We start from the raw sequence: 19,107 nt of genomic DNA, 5'->3' as shown, positions 1-19,107 counted from the left end.
CCTAACTCCAATTCTACTGTACTACCCAGTTCCCTCAACAATCCAGGAAGGTAGATGCTATTATCCCCATTTTATAGTTAAGGAAACTAAGGTAGGCAGAGGTTAAGTGACTTGTCCAGGGTCACATAACTAGTAAGTATCTAAGGGTGGATTTGAACTCAGTTCTTCCTGACTCCATGCCTGACACTCTCTCTGTTCCATTATCCTATCTTTTTCAAACCAGTGGCACTGGCTTACTGGTTAGTCATACACAAGATGCTCCATCTCTCAGCTCTGGACATTCTTTTTGCCTGTCCCCTGTGCCTGGAAGCTCTCCCTTCCTCATCAACTACTGACCTCTCTGACACCCTTTAAGTGCCAACTAAAACCTTATCTCCTACCTGAAGACTTCCCCAACCCCTCTTTTATTTTTTCAGTTACATGTAGAAATTATTTTTGATAATTGTTCTGTAATATTTTAGAATTCAGATTTTCTCTCTCCTTCCCTTTCCCCCATCCCAGTGCATTGGGATTGTCTGAGATAGGTTATACCTGTACTCTCATGTAATACAAATTTCCATATTGCTCATGTCATGATAGAAGATACCTATCCCACATACAACAGAAATCTCATGGAAGAAATATAGTGGAAGATGGCAGGCTTTGATCTGCCTCAGACTCCAGAGGTTCCTTCCTGGGCTGTAGAGAGAATATTTTTGTTTGTTTGTTTGTTTTTAAACCCTTGTACTTCGGTGTATTGTCTCATAGGTGGAAGATTGGTAAGGGTGGGCAATGGGGGTCAAGTGACTTGCCCAGGGTCACACAGCTGGGAAGTGGCTGAGGCCGGGTTTGAACCCAGGACCTCCTGTCTCTAGGCCTGACTCTCACTCCACTGAGCTACCCAGCTGCCCCCTAGAGAGAATATTCATCATGAGTTTCTTGTGGTCTCCTTAGAGACTTGCTTTGCTGAATGCTTTCACAGTTGATCATTGTATAATATTTCTGTTCCTGGCTACATCGTTCTCCCGGTTCTGCTCACTTCACTTTGCATAAGTTCATATAAGTCTGTCCAGGTTTCTCTGAACTCATCCTGTTCTTTATTCCTTTTGGTGTGATAGTATTCCATTACAACCATATACCACAGCTAGTTTATCCATTTCCTCAAGGGATGGACACCCCCTCAGTTTCCAATTCTTTGCCACTACCAAAAGAGCTGCTAAAAATATTTTGGCACAGGGAGGTCCTTTTCCTTTGTCTCTGATCTCTTTGGGATTCAGACCCAGCCATTGTATTTCAAAGTTACATACAGTTTTGTGGTCCTTTGAGCCTGGTTCCATATTGCTCTCCAGAATGGTTGTATCAGTTCTACCGACAGTGTACTAGTGCCCCAATTTTCCCACATCCCCTCCAACATTTATCATTTTCCTTTTTTGGTCATATTAGCCAATCTGAGAGGTGTGAGGTGGTATCCCAATTTGCATTTCTCCAATCAGTAATGATTTGGAGCATTTTTTTCCTGTAACCATGGGTAGCTTTCATTTCTTCCTCTGAGAACAATCTTTGACCACTTTTCCATTGTTCCCCAACCCCTCTTAATCCCAATGCCTTCTCTTCGTTCACTATCTCCTATTTACCCTGTCTCCTGCTTACTTTGTATATGTATTTGTTAGCATATTGTCTTCCCCATTAGACTGTGAGCATCTTGAGAGCAGGGATGGTCTTTTGCCTCTTTTTGAATCCCCAGCACTCTGCACAGTTCCTGGGACATAATAGGGGTTCACTAAGTGTTTAACGGCTGACTGATTTAGCTGACTCCAGAGCTGCCTTTGTTCAGTTACCCAAAAGGGACAAAATTGGACTGAGGTTCTTTGCACGAGCCTAACTGTGATCCCAATTTAAAAATTCCGAGTGAGTCACTTACACAAAATGCTGGGGAAGCATAAATCTGAGAGCCGTCTGGTAGGCCATGTGCTCTCCGGAGAGCTAAGGATAATGAAGCACCTGATTTAACATTTCTCTGAGATAAATATGCCATTGCTGGAGTTTGGAAAAAGACTTATGGATCAACTTAGAACCTGGAAATGAAACATGGGGACTAGAAGATGAAGAACCCACCAGAGAAGCACGGCCATTAAAGCAGAATTGTAGAAAAACAGAAAGGAGGAGAATTGTGGGTCAGCAAGAGCTCTGGATCTTATTTAAACATGAAAAACTCAGGAGGAATACTCTTTTGGCAGTCAAAGGGAACCTGTCCATTTTCTTGGGCATCACAGGACAGCTTGGACCTTGAAATAACTCTTTCCTTAAAGATGATATAGTAAGAACCAGGTTCTAAAAACCGTCTCCTAGTCTATTCAAAATGTCAAGCCAGCAAGCATTTATGAAGCTCTACTATGCTAACCGTATAAATGCTATGAAATATCATACAATGAGAATATCATAAAATAGAAATACAATGAAATAAGGATCTAAATACAGTAAAAAAGAGAGCCAGTCCCTCCCCGCCTTCTGGAATTCACATTCTAAAGAGAGAAGACAGCCCATTAAAGGAAGCTGAAAAGCGGGAGGTGATGGTGGAGCCCTGAGGGTTATCATTAGAGCTGGCAGAGGAATGAAGAATGACTGACCTGGACCTTTTCTCTATATGGAAGTTGCCAGAGAAACCCACCAACGAGAGAACGGACTCTCAGAACAAAGGGATCTTTCTGGGTGAGAAGGCGACAGGGATGGAGGGAACTTCCAGGGTAAGAAGATAGTAAGAAATGGTGGCGAGGACCCAAAAGGCAGAAGAAAAACTGGGAGAAGTTTGGTAGAGCCCAGTGAATGGACAAAGAGTTAGACCATGGTGAAGGGGAGGAAGAAGCCCAGGATCTTAGCGCTGAAAATGAATCTGGGGCTCCTCAGCCCAACACATATCTGAATCTCTACCTCAACAACCCAAAGATGTGGTCCTCTAGACTTTGCTCAAGACCTTCAAAGTCAGAGGACTCATTATGTCCCCAAAGAACCCAATCTTCTTTTGGGGATGGTTCTGATTCTTAAGCAGGAGTATTTTAAGATAAGATAGTTCCCTATATCAAGACTAATTCTCTTTGTTATCCCCTGATTGGATCTAGTTCTGCAGTCTAGATACCTAGAGAAAAATTCTAATCTCTCTTCCAAATAATGGGTTTCCAACTGTTATCACCTCCCCCATCCAGACTCAGTCTTCTCTTCTACTAAGTAAATATTCCTCAGGCTTTCAACTGATCCTCATATGACGTGATACTAAAGACAACACCCATCCCCACCCTGGTTACCCTCTTAGGGACTCTCTGCAGGTTATAGATGCTCTTTCTACAATATATGACAGCCAGAACTGAGCACAGTAGCCCAGCATGGGCCTGACTAGAGCTGGTGAGTCTAAGTCTGAGTACCCAGAAAGCAGCAAGCTTATCCTGCGCTTTTTAGACAAGACTAACAGGAAAGATGTGATACCAGAGTCCCACTGAAGTCCTCTTGCCTAAACAAAGTAACATTCTCCGGGGATCACATTTTTCAGTTAGAGTTGATTCTTTTTATCCATGGAAATACTGGATTTTGTCAATGATTTCAGCTTCCTCCCTCAGAAGACTGTTAACAGAAGTTTGTAAGTCAGCAGCAAAGTTGACTAGATGGAGTCACTCAGCCTTTTCTGCCCCCTGAACAGCTCTCTAAGGAAAATGCTCATCATCCCTCCTTTTGAGCCCACCATGTTTCACCATCTACCCTCTGAGCTCCTTCACCTCAGAACTCCCTACATCTGTCCATCCATTCTTTGTTAGCCCCCCTGTTATAGAATAATGGAGGCACAGGGTCCTCCTCTGATGGCGTGAGGAGCTGAAGCTGAGTGAGTGTGGAAATCCCTCAGTGTGGCACTAAGCTGTGGTGGTGGATACTAAGGACCGCACAGGAATATTTCTGAAGAAACGAATACACCCAGATTCAATAGAACAGTGTCCCAGGATAAGTGGTCAAGTGAAGAGGCTGTGGTTAGATCACACAGCTCTTATGCCTGCTTATCCTGGCCCCAAGTTGTAGATAAAGGCTGGTTGACTGCATAATCCCTCCTTCTTCAACTACCCAAGGATATGATTGTTAATCCTTGAGGTAAAGAATGACATTCATCTAAGTGAGTTTAAGATTTAATGGTAAAGAGGCAGCTGGGTAGCTCAGTGGATTGAGAGTCAGGCCTAGAGACGGGAGGTCCTAGGTTCAAATCCGGCCTCAGACACTTCCCAGCTGTGTGATCCTGGGCAAGTCACTTGACCCCCATTGCCCACCCTTACCTAGGAGCCAATACACAGAAGTTAAGAGGTTAAAATGAAAAAAAAAATAAATTAAAAAAAAACAAGATTTAATGGTAACAAACTTAGGGGAAGGGAACAGGGAATTGACAGAAGGAGGAGTAAAGGAAATCCTTGGCTTAAGCTATGGATGATCAGATGCTATGAGAATTGAAGGTAATCACGATTTCAAATTAGGACAATTGTGGTGGCTTTGCCTGCCAGATTCAACGTGGCAAAGCCAGGTTGCTTTAACCTGAATCAGGTTTGATGGTGATTTTTCTTGAGTATTGCTTCTTCTTGATGAGTAATTGGTCAGGATGTACAGTCTGGAGTCACACAGGATTTGAGAGGGTGGTAGTGATCAGAGCTCGTTGCTGGTATCCTAAGCTGAACTGGCCTGCCCAAATTCCAACGAAAACCTCCCACCAAAAGCCCTTCTCCAAACTGAGAGCCCCTTTGGTCTCAAATCCTGCTATTTGTAGTCTTCCCAGTAACTGGCTTTTGCCCTTGCTGGCTCATGGCAAGCTCGATTGATTCTAAGTTCCAAGCTGCAAACTGTCCTTCTGCTTTTCATATTGCAATGCCAAATAGCCTTCCACTCCTTACTCTAGTACCCTTTTTCTCTTTGGGGAGAATCACAGGCAATTTCTCCTCCTACCCCCTACATGTTGGTTTTCCCCAGATATGTGTTCTCTGCCCTTCTCCAGTCCCCAAGCCTAAGAGAGAATCCATCTGCCATTGTGGTTCCTGCTAGCTGTAGAACACAGATAATTCCCAAATAGCAATAAGAGTGAGATTTCATGGGTCCCCCCTATAATCACTACCAAAGCACTTTCTCATGACCTCCTTGGACCCTCAATACTGGGCTGTCTAAAAGGCAGAGCATGGCCGAACAAATTGTTGTATCTGCTGGTGATGGAATACTATTGTGCTCAAAGGAATAATAAACTGGAGGAATTCCATGTGAACTGGAAAGACCTCCAGGAAGTGATGCAGAGTGAAAGGAGCAGAGCCAGAAGAACATTGTACACAGAGACTGATATATTGTGGTAAAATCGAATGTAATGGACTTCTGTACTGGCAGCAATGCAATGACCCAGGACAATTCTGAGGGATTTATGGAAAAGACGCTACCCACATTCAGAGGAAGAACTGCAGGAGTGGAAACAGAAGAAAAGCAACTTCTTTAACACATGGGTTGAGGCGGACATGGTTGGGGATGTAGACTCGAAACTACCACACCAATGCAACTATCAACAATTTGGAAATAGGTCTTGATCAATGAAAAATGTTAAAACCAGTGGAAATGTGCATCGGCTATGGGGGGAGGGGGGTGAAGGGGGGGTGAAGGGGAAAGTAAGAGCATGAATTATGTAACCATGTTAACTTTTCTAAAAAATAAATATTATTAAATGTTTTTTTTTTAAAAAAGGCAGAGCAACTGTTATTATATGATCCCCAGCCGACAGATTAGAAATCTGAGACAGACAGGGGACGACACTCACCCAAAGTCACACAAGTATCAGACTTATTCGGAGGGGGATTATGTCCGGCTCATTCTGGTCTTTCTACCCCAAATTGTTTGTCACAGAATCACAGAAGCTGAGAGAAGAAACAGACCTCAGCAGCTATCTAGTCCGAAGCATATATAAAAGAAAGTCCCCGCCATCACATAGCAGCCAAGTGCCTTCTAATCTCTACTTGAAAGCATCCAAGGGGAGGCACCCTCCGCTCCACAGGCAGCCCATTCCACCTTGAGACACTTGCCAGCCAGATCAAATTAGCTCAACAACTTCCACCCATCACCCCTCCTTCTGCCTTCTGAGCCCGAGGCCCGACTCCATATGACTCCCCTGGATCTTCTCTCCTTCAGGCTAAGCATCCCAAGCTCATCCAACCCACCCTCCTATGACACACACTTGAAATCTTTCAACATCTGGAAGGCCTTCTTCTTTGGTGCCCTGCAGCTTGCCAACATCCTTCTCAGACTGATGCTCAGACCAGACTTTTAACCCATTGTGAGCCTGGGCTATGCAGTCAAAGAATGGATGATAGCTTTTTAGATAATCTCTTGGATAGGAGATTTGGGGTTTTTCCCCCTTGAGCTCTTAACTTCTTTTTTTTTTAATTTTTATTTTAAACCCTTAACTTCTGTGTATTGGGTCCAAGGCAGAAGAGTGGTAAGGGTAGGCAACGGGGGTCAAGTGACTTGCCCAGGGTCACACAGCTAGGAAGTGTCTGAGGCCAGATTTGAACCTAGGACCTCCTGTCTCTGGGCCTGACTCTCAATCCACTCAGCTACCCAGCTGCCCCAAGCTCTTAACTTCTGTCTTAGAATCAATGCTAAGTATTGGTTCCAAGACAGAAGAGTGGTAAAGGCTGGGCAATGGGGGTTAAGTGACTTGTCCATGGCCACAGATCTAGGAAGTGTGTCTAAGGTAAGATTTGAACCCAGGCCCTCCCATCTCTAGATCTGGATCTTTATACTCTGACTTACCCAGCTTCTCTGTAGAGGAGATTCTTGATCAGAAATGGACTGGACAAGATGAACTCTTGACTCTGAAATTCTGGGTTTCTATAGACCCCTTTCCCTGGTCATCTTTCAGGTGAACTGAACACAGTCCTCAAGATGGGGACTGATTAGGTCAGAGAACATTCTTGGCAGCTCCGCAGCTCTGTTAATGCAGCTCAAGGTTTACTAACAGTGAATGAGCTTTCAGGGCGGGCACATCATCCTGCTGACTCATGTGGAATCTCTCATCCACTAAAGTCCTTCAAGTCTTCATTTGTTTGTTTTTTTAAACCCTCACTTTCCGTCCTAGTAACAACTCTAAGACAGAAGGGCAAGGGCTAGGCAAACAAGGTTGAGTGACTTGCCCAGGTTCACACGGCTAGGAAGTGTCTGCGGCCAGATTTAACCCAGGACCTCCTGATTCCATGCCTAGTGATCTGCCCACTGAGCCACCTAACTGCCCCGCCCCCTCCAATCTTTTCCCAGCCAACTGCTGTCCTTCCATGCCTCCTATATTTGTTTCTGTTGAGTTTCATCTTATTGCATTTGGCTCAGATGCCCCAGTTTTTCAAATCCTCTTGGACCCGACTCTCTCATCCACTCTGCTAACTATCCTCCTGGCTTTGTGTAATCGGCAAACCTGATCAGTAGAGAAATCGGTGCCTTTATTCAAGTCATTGGCAAAAGGAGTGAACATGGTCAACCATAAAAACATAGGAGAGAGCAGCTCGGTGGCTCGGTGGATTAAGAGCCAGGCCTGGAGAGGGGAAGTCCTAGGTTCAAATTTGGCCTCAGACGTGTCCTAGATGATGGGTGACCCTGGGCCAGTCAGTTAACCTCCATTGCCTAGACTTTCCTGTTCTTCTGCCTTGGGACTAATATACAGTGTGAATTCTAAGACAAAAGGGAAGGGCTTTATTTATTTATTTATTTATTTATTTTTAATGAAACAAAGCCTCAAGAAACACTTTTCCTATAGAGGAAGGCAAGATATACACAAATAAGAGACACAAAGTGGAGACTGTTTTCCAGGTCGAGATTATTTCAATTTGCTTGGTAGACTTAGTAGATTTGTGATGACAAGAACTGTACATGACTTGGGTAATTGACTTCACCCCTTTCTGTCTCAGTTTCCATATCTTTAAAATAAGGATAAAGATAGCACTTACCTCCTAGTGTTGTTGCGAAGATCAAGTGAGAGGGCGGTCAGGTGGCTCAGTGGATAGAGCGAGGCCTGGAGTCAGAAGGTCCTGGGTTCAAATCTAGCCTCAGACACTTCTTAGATGTGTGACTCTGGGCAAGTCACTTAACCCCCATTGCCTAGTTCTTGTCCTTCTTTCCTAGAGTTGTTGGTGGGACAGAAAGTAAGAGTTTAAAAAAAAAAGGACAAGTGAGATAATATAGGTGAAGTGTATTATAAACCTTAAAAGCATTATAGAAATACTAAGTATTGAATCACTGAATCCAAGGCAGAAGAGCTACAAGGGGTAGGCAATGGGAGGTAAGTGACTGGCTCAGGGTCACACAGCTAGGAAGTATCTGAGGCTAGATTTGAACCCAGGACCTCCCATTTCCAGCCTGGCTCTCTCCATTGAGCCACCACCTACCTGTCCTGGATCTGCTATTTACAAATCCAGTGGCCATTTATGAGTCCATTTCTCAGGCTCACAGTCGGCCAGGAATGGCAAAGGTAACCCAATCACAAATGCCTACTACCTGACAGATTGTCAGCCGGTACCTGCCTAAGTTGTGTGGCTTCCAGCTGCGTGTGAAGCTGGTGTCCTTCCCTTTCTGCCTGCCCTTGGCTCCATCTCAGCTCCCCCCAACAGGGCCACCAGCTCTCCTGCCAGCAAGTTTCCCTGCAGGGGTCCCTTGTCTCTGTGCCCAGAGCCCAGCTGCCTCCCAGGCCCTTCAGTGTCTTTAGAACATTTCTAGGAAAATGTGACCACCAGTGCTGCCCCCCTCCCAATCCCCCGCCTCAGAAATAAAGGAAGTGGCCGTGGAGCTTCAGACTGAAGCTGCTGGGGGCCTTCTCCCTCTCCACCTCTCGTCCTCCTTTCACTCTCTCCAAAAACAACAAAACCAAACTCTTCTTGGCCTTGACCCCTCCCTCCTCCCAGCATGAGATCTTGCACCAGGGATGAGCCACTTCATTAGGAAAGGGTTTGATTAGTTCAGTTGGCTGCTCTGCCCCATTGCTAATAACCTGCATGTCACTTAGCTCAGAATTTCATGAATAAGCATTATGATGAAAAGAAACGAGAAAGACAGAGAGAGGAGGGAGAGAGGGAGGAGAGAGAGGCAGAGTTAGGGGATGGGGGAGGGAAGGAAGGAGGGAGATGTAGGAGAGAGATGGATAGACAGAGAGAGGGAAGGAAGGAGGGAGGGAGGCAGAGACAAAGAGATACAGAAGCAGGGACAGAGACAAGGGGGAACAAAGGAGAGAAAGAAGGAAAGGGAGAGAGATAGAGGAGAGAGAGAGATAGCTAGAGATAGAGAGGGAGGTGAGGGGAGATGGGGATAGAGAGAGGGAAGGAAGGAGGGAAGGAAATGGAGACAGGGACAGACAGAAAAGGGAAAGAAGAAGGGAAAGAAGGGGAGGGAAAGAGGGAAGGAGAAAGGGAGATACTGGAGAGATGGATAGAGAGAAAGAAAGGGAGAAGAGAGAGAAGAGAGCAGGGAGGAAGGGAGAGAGAGAGGAGAAAGTCCTCATTGCTAAGCACTTTTTACTGAATTTCTCTGGGACACGGCTTTCCTTCCATGCAGTCATGGCATCCATCTCAGGAGAAGCCCAGAAACATGAAGGAGGAAGCAGTGTGTCGCACTGGATGGAACACTAGGTTGGGAGTAGAAGGGCCAATTCCCCTCCACTATCCAAGTGACCTTGATCAAATTACTAAGCTCTCTGAGCCTCATTTCATGTATGAAAGAAGAAAGTTGGGCTAGGTGGTCCCTAAGGTCCCTTCCAGATCTAAAGCTGTGATCCAGCTCAATGAAACTCTCATGGCGTGTGTGCCAGGCATGAGGACTCACATGTCCTTTAAGTGTGCATGAGCACTGAACCTCCCCTTCTACTTATAGCCCAGGAGAGTGTACTAGCAGACTCATCATACCCTCTCAGTTCATCCCTGATCCCTGAGCCTCAGTTTCCTCATCTGTAAAATGAATGAACTGGACTATTAACTTCTAAAATCATGATACTAAGTCTTTTGTCCTTTCAGGATTCAATTTCTTTCTCTGTAAAATGATGGGGCTGGACTACGTGACTTCCGAGATCCCTTCTACCTCTAAACCTACGTTTGGAAGAGTCTTTGAGTTTGGGAGGACAGAGAACCAACCTTAAGCCAACCTTCCATCATGCCTCCTCTAGCATATAGTCATTCATTCTCTGCATGGCCATGTTTCTTGTGATGAGGAATTCACCACTTCTCAAAGCAACTCATTCCATTGCTAAAGGCTTAAAGAGTTAGAAAACTGCTCATTTGCTGAGTCTACAATCTACATCGAGATCCGATGTGATTGACTTTGCTACTAGCAGCAATGCAATGATCCAGGACAATCCAGAAGGACTGAGGAGAAAGAATGCTATCCACATCCAGAGAAAGAACTGGGGGAGCGGAAACACAGAAGAAAAACATCTGACTTATCTCTTGTTTATGTGACTGTAAGATTTGGGGGTTTGGTTTTCAAGGATCGCTCTTTTACAAAAATGAATAATATGGAAATGGGTCCAAGTGATAATATATATGTATATCTTAGTGGATATATTTATATACATATACATATATATGTATATGTATGTGATAATATATATGTATATCCCAGTGGAATTGCTTGTCAATTCCAGGAGTGGGGAGGGATGAAGGGAGGGAGAAATCATGAATCATGGAACCATGGAACAAATTTAAAAATTAAAAAAATTAAATAAACAAATAAAATAAAATCTATGTCCTATAGCTTCCACCCAGGGCTCCTACTCTTACCCCCTCGGACCAAAGAGAACAAACTGATGCCCATCCAACAGCTTCAGAAAGGCTGGAACTAATGCAAGATGGCGTGTTGCCTCCAATGGGGGACATTAGGGGAAAGTCATAAAGGACACTGAGTACTCGATTTCCCTACCTACAGGCAGAGCATCCTCTGGATTTCTCCACAGAGGGCAAAACTACTCAGCCCCTGGAACACTATGGCTTGTGATGAATGTTAATTGGTTTGTGGCTCAGCATCAAGCAGGTCACAATGTTCAATAAATATTCAAATCTTCTGCATTCCTTGGATGTTCCTTAGCATAGAGCATTCTGTACCACCTCTGGGACAAGAGTCAGCATCCGTGCTGGCTGTATCTCTAGAGCGGCCAACAGCCCTGACCATGGGGTGCTTTTTGCTGTGGTTGCTTGAGTAGTTTTGTTTTGTAAATCCCTGGCCTTCTCTTTTAAGGGGCGCTATTCCTCATCACCCTCTTGCCCTTCTCAGAGCCCTTGTCAAAGCTAATCCATTTAAGCTAAGCTCCCTGACATGGTGACATCCATGGAACTCAGCAAATGAAATAGCAAAGGTAAAAGAAAGAACACCAGTGATTTGATTTCCAGTGAAACGTGGCCCCTTCGGGCCTCTGTAGGGAAACCTGATTTTACAGAGAAGTTGGAAGGGACTCTTATTTGTTAGTTATTAGCCCTCATGTTCCATGAGACCCTAAAAGCACTTGCATCGATGGATCTGGGATCTCATCCATTTGGCCCATCTCTCCATTGGTGCAGAATACCACATAGGCAAGGCGTCTCACCATAGATTATTCTCATCCATATCTCAGCCCAAGTATGGAATGTCCACCCGCCATTCTGGAAGCCTTCTCCAGGCCTCTTGATATAGGTACCAAGGCAACAAGCAGAATGTCCAATGGTAAGCACCATGACATGCCCTGCCCGATTTCATCCCCAGGAATGCCCGTCTTCTGCAATCTTTAACCTTGCCCCATTCATGAATTGTTCTGCTTGATCCACGGGGCCAGAAGCGGGAGGAGTGTGGAAAGCTGCAAAGAGGCCATCTTAGGTTTGATTAAAAAAAAAATAATAAGCTTCCCGGTGATTAGTGCTGTCCCACAGTGAAGCCTAGAGCAGTAGAGAGTTCTCCCTCCTTGGAGGTTTTTACTTTTTCTTCTTTTTCTTCCTCATTACATGTCAATACAATTTTTAACAATCATTTTCTGATATTTTGCAATCCATGTTCTCTCCCTCCCCATCTCCTTTCCCAAGACGTCAGGAAATATGACACGGCTTGTGCATGTGTTTTCATATAATACAGATTTCCATGTCTATTGTGTTGGGGAACAAGAGATATATTCCTCACACTAGAAAAAAATGATGGAGGAAATGAAGTAAAGATTATGCCTCCTGCTCCATTCGGCCTTCCTATGGAGTCTCTTGGATTTGTCCTGGATCCTTGCCCTGCTGATAATAGTTAAGTCATTGACAGCTGATCATCATACTTCATTGCTGGTGCTGTGTACAATGTTCTCCTGGCTCAGCTCGCTTTGCCTTGCTTCACAGAAGTCCTTCTAGGCTTTTTGGTGATCATCTTGTTCATCATTTCTCATGGCACAACAGTATTGTATTACAATCACATACCCCAACTGGCTCAACAGTTCCCCAATTGGTGGACGTTCCTTCAGTTTATCGTTCTTTGTCACAACCAAAAAAGCGACTAGAGATAGTTTTGGACCCCATCTTTGATCTCTTTGGGAGATAGACCCAGTAGTGATATTGCTGGGGCAGAGGGTAGGCCTATTTTTGTGGCCCTTTGGGCATGGTTCCACGTGACTCTCCAGAATGGTTGTGCCAGGTCACAGCTCCACCAACAGCACACCAGCGCCCTAATTTTGCCACATCCCCTCCAACACTGAACCTTTTCTCTTGTTTTCCATATTAGCCAGTCTGGCAGCTGCTTTGATTGGCATTTCTCTAATTGCCATTTGGAGCATTTATTTTTCATATGACTAAAGGAAGTTTTCATTTCTTCATCTGAGAATTCCCTCTTCGTAGACTTTGACCGTCCATTTGTCAGTTGGGGATGCTTTTGCATTTGTATGAATTTGACTCAGATCTCTGCATATCTGAGAAAGGAAGTCTTTGTCAGAGACGCTCGCTATGAATTACACACACACACACACACACACACACACACACACACACATGCACACACACATGCACACACACGCACACACACACACACACACACACACACACACACACACACAGTTTGTGGCTTCCCTTCTAGTCTTGGATGTATCCGTCTGATTTGTGCAAAACCTTTTTGGTTTAACAGTCAATGATATCTACTCTACATCTTGTAGCGCTCTCTCTTTTGTTTGAACATGTCCTTCCCTTATCCATGGATGTGACAGGTCCACTGTTGCACATACACACACACACACACATACACACACACACGCACCCATTTTGTTAGTGTCTCCCTTTGTTTCTAATCATGTGACTGTTGTGACTTTTCCTTGACATAGGCTGGGAGGTGATGGTCGGTTCCAGTCATCCATAACTAGGATCCTTTGGGGTCCCAGTTATTCGATGCATTCTGAGGCCAAAGGCAGTGAGTGGGACATCATAGCCCGAGTACCAGACTTGCAAGCAGGAGCAACATAGCTTCAAATCCCACATGTGACATTTACTAGCTGTGCAGTTTTGAGCAAGTCACTTCCCCTCCCTGAGCCTCAGTTTTATCATCGAGAAGATGGGGATAACAAAAGCTGGACTACCGACAGCCACTGCCTGAGTCATTGCCATTGCGAGGCTCAGATGGGATGTGCTTTGGGAACCTCTGAGTGCTAAAGAAAGGTCGGCTGCCAGTGTGATTTGGCTGAACCAGCTAGGAAGGCTGAGCCTCAAAGCCCGACTCCAGCGCCTTCCTCACGAACCCACGCCGATTCCTTCTGGCACCCCTTCAGCAGACCCAGCCTCCCCAGCCCCTGCGCCCACCCATCTGTCCTCCTCGTGTATGAAGCATTGTGGATGGGCAGCAGCTGTGGCTAAAACAAGTCTGTGGCATCGTCCCCATGACGACTGCCACTTGGGGGAGATTAGCAGCCAGGGAACATATGAATCATTGAAGAGCAGCCCAGCCCAGGCTCCCAAGGCTTCCATGTGAAAGTCATGGAAGGAGCTCCCTCCTGCTTCAACCAGACCCAGGCACCGGCAAAGCCATTTATTAAGCCCCGGCTGTAGAGTAGACACAAAACCCAAAATCATTCCTGCTCAGGAACGTGTTCTAAAAAGGGGGAAATGGACCAGCACATAAATACAAGACAAAGAAGAGGAATGGAATATGTCAAATAAATAAAGCCTCATTTTGGAGAAGTCGGGGGAGGCACCACAATGGGGGTGGGCGAAGGGGTTAGGAGATGCATCCTATAGGGGGTGACATTGGAGCTAAGCTTTGAGGAAAGCTAGAAATGCTGAGGTAAAGGTGAGGAGGGTAGGTGCTCCAAGCACAAGAGACAGCCCATGCAAATGCATGGAGGAGGGAAAGAGGAGAATCGAGTTTGAGGAAAAGCAGAAAAAGTTCTTTTACAATGAGTGAAGGTGGGAAATAGAGAAGAATGCTGGAAAGGCAAGTTGGGGAGGGGAAGGTAGGTTAGTGGCTGGAAAACAAGTGCCTATTATTTTAAAAATGAAATGTTGAAACCAGTGGAAATGCGCATTGGCTATGGGGGGGGGGGGAGGTGAAGGGGAAAGTAAGAGCATGAACCATGTAAACATGTTAACTTTTTTAAAAAATAAAAATTATTAAATAAAAAAAATGTTGAGCTATTCACATCCAGAGAAAGAACTGTGGGAGTAGAAACACAGAAGAAAAACAACTGCTTGATCACATGGTTCATGGGGAATGTGATTGGGGATGTAGATTCTAAATGATGCAAATATCAATAATATGGAATTAGGTCTTGATCAATGACACATGTAAAACCCAGTGGAATTGCTCGTTGGCTACAGGAGGGAGTGGGAGGAGGGGAGGGAAAGAACGTGAATCATCTAACCATGTAAAAAATAGTCTAAATCAATTAATTAAATAAAATTTAAAAAGAAAGAAATGTCTACGAGGCTTAGGCTGGGAAGGGCCTGGAAAGTCAAGCAAAAGAGTGTGTATTTGTTTTCCCTTGAGGCAATAGGGAGCTACTGGAGCTTTTTTGGCAGTGGAGAGGCAGGGTCGGATCTGAGCTTCAAAAAGATCACTCAGGCAGCTGAACAGAGAGGGAAAGACTAGCCACAGAGAGATTCGACCAATTAGGAAGCTGCTCTAACCCTCTGGGAAAGAGAGAACGAGGACTCCATAATTGCCAATAGGATGTCTGCCATCACGAGGCCTGGCAGGGCATTCCAAGATCCCTCTGAGCTCAGCCACACCCTTGTTCATTTGGAAGGAGTGAGAGAAGTGGCAGCAGACATTCTTCTTCAGGACTTTCCTGGGAGCGCCCACTGAATCTGGCCTGGGCAGTGGCTTCAAGGCAATGGCTTAAGAACTAGCATTTCTAATCCTGTTGCCCCTCCAGTGCAGCAGGTGTGGAGGAGGAGGAGGAAGAGGAAGGCTGGGGAAAGTGGCCAGAGCCAGGAGGTGAAGTACAGAGCTCCAGGGACATGGCAGTGGGCCATCACAGGCTAACTGTGAACTGCGCCTGCAGAGGGATATAGGAGTCAGTTTGTGAAGGGCCAAAAGGCCAGCGTAAGGAGTTAGAATTACTCCAGAGACAATGAGGAGAGACTGAATTTAAGACTTCTTTGGAATGGAGGAAAGGGGGGGCCACCCTCGAATCTCAAACTCCTGGAATGTCCCAGGAGGCCCAATACCAAACAAGAGAAATACTGCCAGAGTCAGTGCCCCTTCCCAGCCCCCAATCCTCATTCTACCTTGGGTTCCACCTGAGCAGCTCCAGTTGAAGAAGGTTATTATTATTCCTGCTAAGATCTCAGACTTTCAAATATTAACAAACTGAGCTTCTGAGCAAGATTGTGCAAGATCCTCGTCAGGCTTGCAGGAAAAATATCCAGCCAGACTCTGGGAGTTCCAAAAGGTTGATCTGCTTTAAACCAATATAGGCCTATCCAGTCCTTGATTCCCAGGGACCGTCTGACCAGGAGGACTTGAGCAAAAGGAGAATAACTTCCATGTGGGCTAATAGACATGGAACAGGGCAGTCTGGAGGGGAGGGGCTTTCACCAAGAAATTACTGTGACATGAGAATAAGGATCCATAAAGTGTATTTGAGGAAGGAAGGAAGGAAGGAAGGAAGGAAGGAAGGAAGGAAGGAAGGAGGAAAGGAGGGAGGGAGGGAGGTTGAAAAATATAGTATGTTTTGATCTGCATTCAGAGTTCCTTCTCCAGAGGTGGATGGCATTTTTTATCATGAGTCTCTGAGATTATCTCAGATCATTGTATTGCTAAGAATAGCTGTCTTTCACAATTGATTTTTATACAATATTGATGTTACTGTGTACAGTGTTATGATTTTGCTCACTTGACTCTGCATCAGTTCATGGAGGTCTTTCTAGGTTTTTCTAAAATCATTCTATTCATAATTTCTTAGAGTGTAGTAGTATTTCATCACAATCATTTACAAATTATGCAATCATTACTCAACTGGTGGACAAACCCTCAATTTCTAATTCTTTGTTACCACAGAAAGAGTTCCTTTAAATATTTTTCTACAAATAGTCCCCTTTCCCTTTTATTGATCTCTTTGGGATACAGTCCAATAATGGTACTCCTGGATTGGAGGGAATGCACAGTTTTATAGCTCTTTGGGCATAGTTCCAAATTATTGTCCAGAATGATTGGTTCAGACAACTCCACCAAGAGTACATTGGTGCCCTAATTTTCCTGCATCCCCTCCAGCATTTATCATTTTCCATTTCTGTCATATTGGCCACCATAGATGTGAGTTGGCACCTCAAAGCTGTTTTAAGTTGTATTTCTATTATCAGGAATGACAAGGCTTTTTTATAAGATTATAGATAGCTTTGATTTCTTCATCTGAAAACTGCCTATCCTTCTGACTATTTGTCAATTGGAGAATTACATATTTTTATAAATGTGTTTTCTAAATAATTGAAAATCAGATCTTTGCTGTAAAAACATTTTCTTCCGGTTTTCTGCTTTCCATCTAATCTTGGTTGCATTGGTTTTGTCTGTACAAAATATTTTAAATTTAATATAATCAGAATTAAATGTTTTATATCTTTTAATACTATCCCTTATTTGGTCATAAATTTTTCCCCTATCCATAGATCTGACAGGCAAAACATCCATGTTTCACTAATTAACTTGTTATTTAACCCTCTATGTCTAAATCACATGCCCAAGTTGACCTTATCTTGGTATATGATGTGAGATGTTGGTATAACTCTAGTCTCTGCCATAGTTTTCCAATTTCCCATCAGTTTTTGTCCATAATGAGTTCTTGTTCCAAAAGTTTTGATCTATTGACTTATCAAAACCTAAATTACTTTTATCTTTATTATTTTTATTACTAAGTTTCATGTACCTAATCTATTTCACTGATCTACCACTCTACTTCTTAGCCAGTATCAGATTGTTTTGATGATTTACTACTTAGTAATATAGTTTGAGATCTGGTATGGCTAGGCCACTTTCCTTCACTTATTTTTTCCTTGATTTCCTTAATATTCTTGATTTTTTATTCTTCTAAATGAATTTTATTATTTTTTCAAGCATTATAAAATAATCTTGGGGCATTTTGATTGGTATGGCATTGAATAAGTACATTCATTTAGGCAGAACTATCGTTTTCATTATATTGACTCAACCTAGCCATGAGAAATTATTTTTCTAGTTGTTTATATCTGACTTTATTTGTGTGAAAAGTATCTTGTAATTGAGTTCATATAATTCCTAGGTTTAGCTTGGCAGGTAGACTCCAAAGTATTTTGCATCATTTCCCATTAATTTTAATGAGATTTCTTTTTCTATCTCTTTCTACTGAACTTTGTTGGTAAGATGTAGAAATGCTGATGATTTATGTGGGTTTATTTTATATTCTGCAACTCTGTTAAAGTTATTATCTCAACTAGCTTTTAGTTGATTCTCCAGGATTCTCTAATTTTGACATTATCATCTGCAAAAAATGATAATTTTCATTTTTTGTTGCCTATTCTAATTCCTTCCATTTTTTTCTCTTATCACTATAACTAGTATCTTAGTACAATATTTAATAATAGTGGTCATAATGGACATCTCTGTTTCATCACTGATCTTACTGAGAAGACTTCTAGCTTTCCCTATTACAGATACTGCTTGCTGATGGTTTTAGATAGATACTACTGTGAAGATAGAATTAACTCTCCCTTTGTCTATTTTTAGTTAATCAAATCAAGAACTTAAAGTATCCCTACTTAGTAGCTAGCTAATCATTAGGTAAGAGAGCTCACAAGTCACATACTAGTTAACACCTCCAAAGACTACAAACACTGCCCTCCCTTGGGCAGTGCTAGGCAAATTGGGAGACTGCAATTGGTTCCTGTGAAGAGGGGGAGAGACAGGAAATGACATGGAAAAGGGGGGCATAAAAGAAGAGAACAACATGGTCTGCCTCTCTTTGCTTCCTTGGTTTTGGAGAGGCTGGCTCCTTGGAGAGACTCTTCTCTTGGATTCCACGATGGCATGTAGAAACATGTTTTTCCTTGGAGTCATTCTGCATTGATGGAACTCTGACAGAAGACACCACTGGGACTTCCATATGGAGATCCTTACTTGAGGGAGCCCCTGGGGGGAGGGTGGGTGAGCCAGACTTCACTGGAGGATCACTTAGTCTTAAAATACATATAAATAATAAAATAAATATAACACCTCCAGGAATTGATGCAGAGCGAAAGGAGCAGAGCCAGAAGAACATTGTACACAGAGACCAATACACCATGGTAAAATAGAATGTAATGTACTTATGTATTAGCAGCAATGCAATGACCCAGGACAATTCTGAGGGACTTATGGTAAAGAATGCTACCCACATTCAGAGGAAGAACTGCAGGAGAGGAATCACAGAAGAAAAGCAACTGCTTGAACACATGAGTTGATGCGGACATGATTGGGGATGTAGACTTGAAACTACCACATCAATGCAACTATCAACAATTTGGAAATAGGTCTTGATCAATGACACATGTTAAAACCAGTGCAGGGGGCAGCTGGGTAGCTCAGTGGAGTGAGAGTCAGGCCTAGAGACAGGAGGTCCTAGGTTCAAACCCGGCCTCAGCCACTTCCCAGCTGTGTGACCCTGGGCAAGTCACT

Source organism: Gracilinanus agilis, chromosome 4 (assembly GCF_016433145.1).
Source record: "Gracilinanus agilis isolate LMUSP501 chromosome 4, AgileGrace, whole genome shotgun sequence".
NCBI lineage: Eukaryota > Metazoa > Chordata > Mammalia > Didelphimorphia > Didelphidae > Gracilinanus > Gracilinanus agilis.
This window is presented reverse-complemented; position numbering follows the sequence as displayed.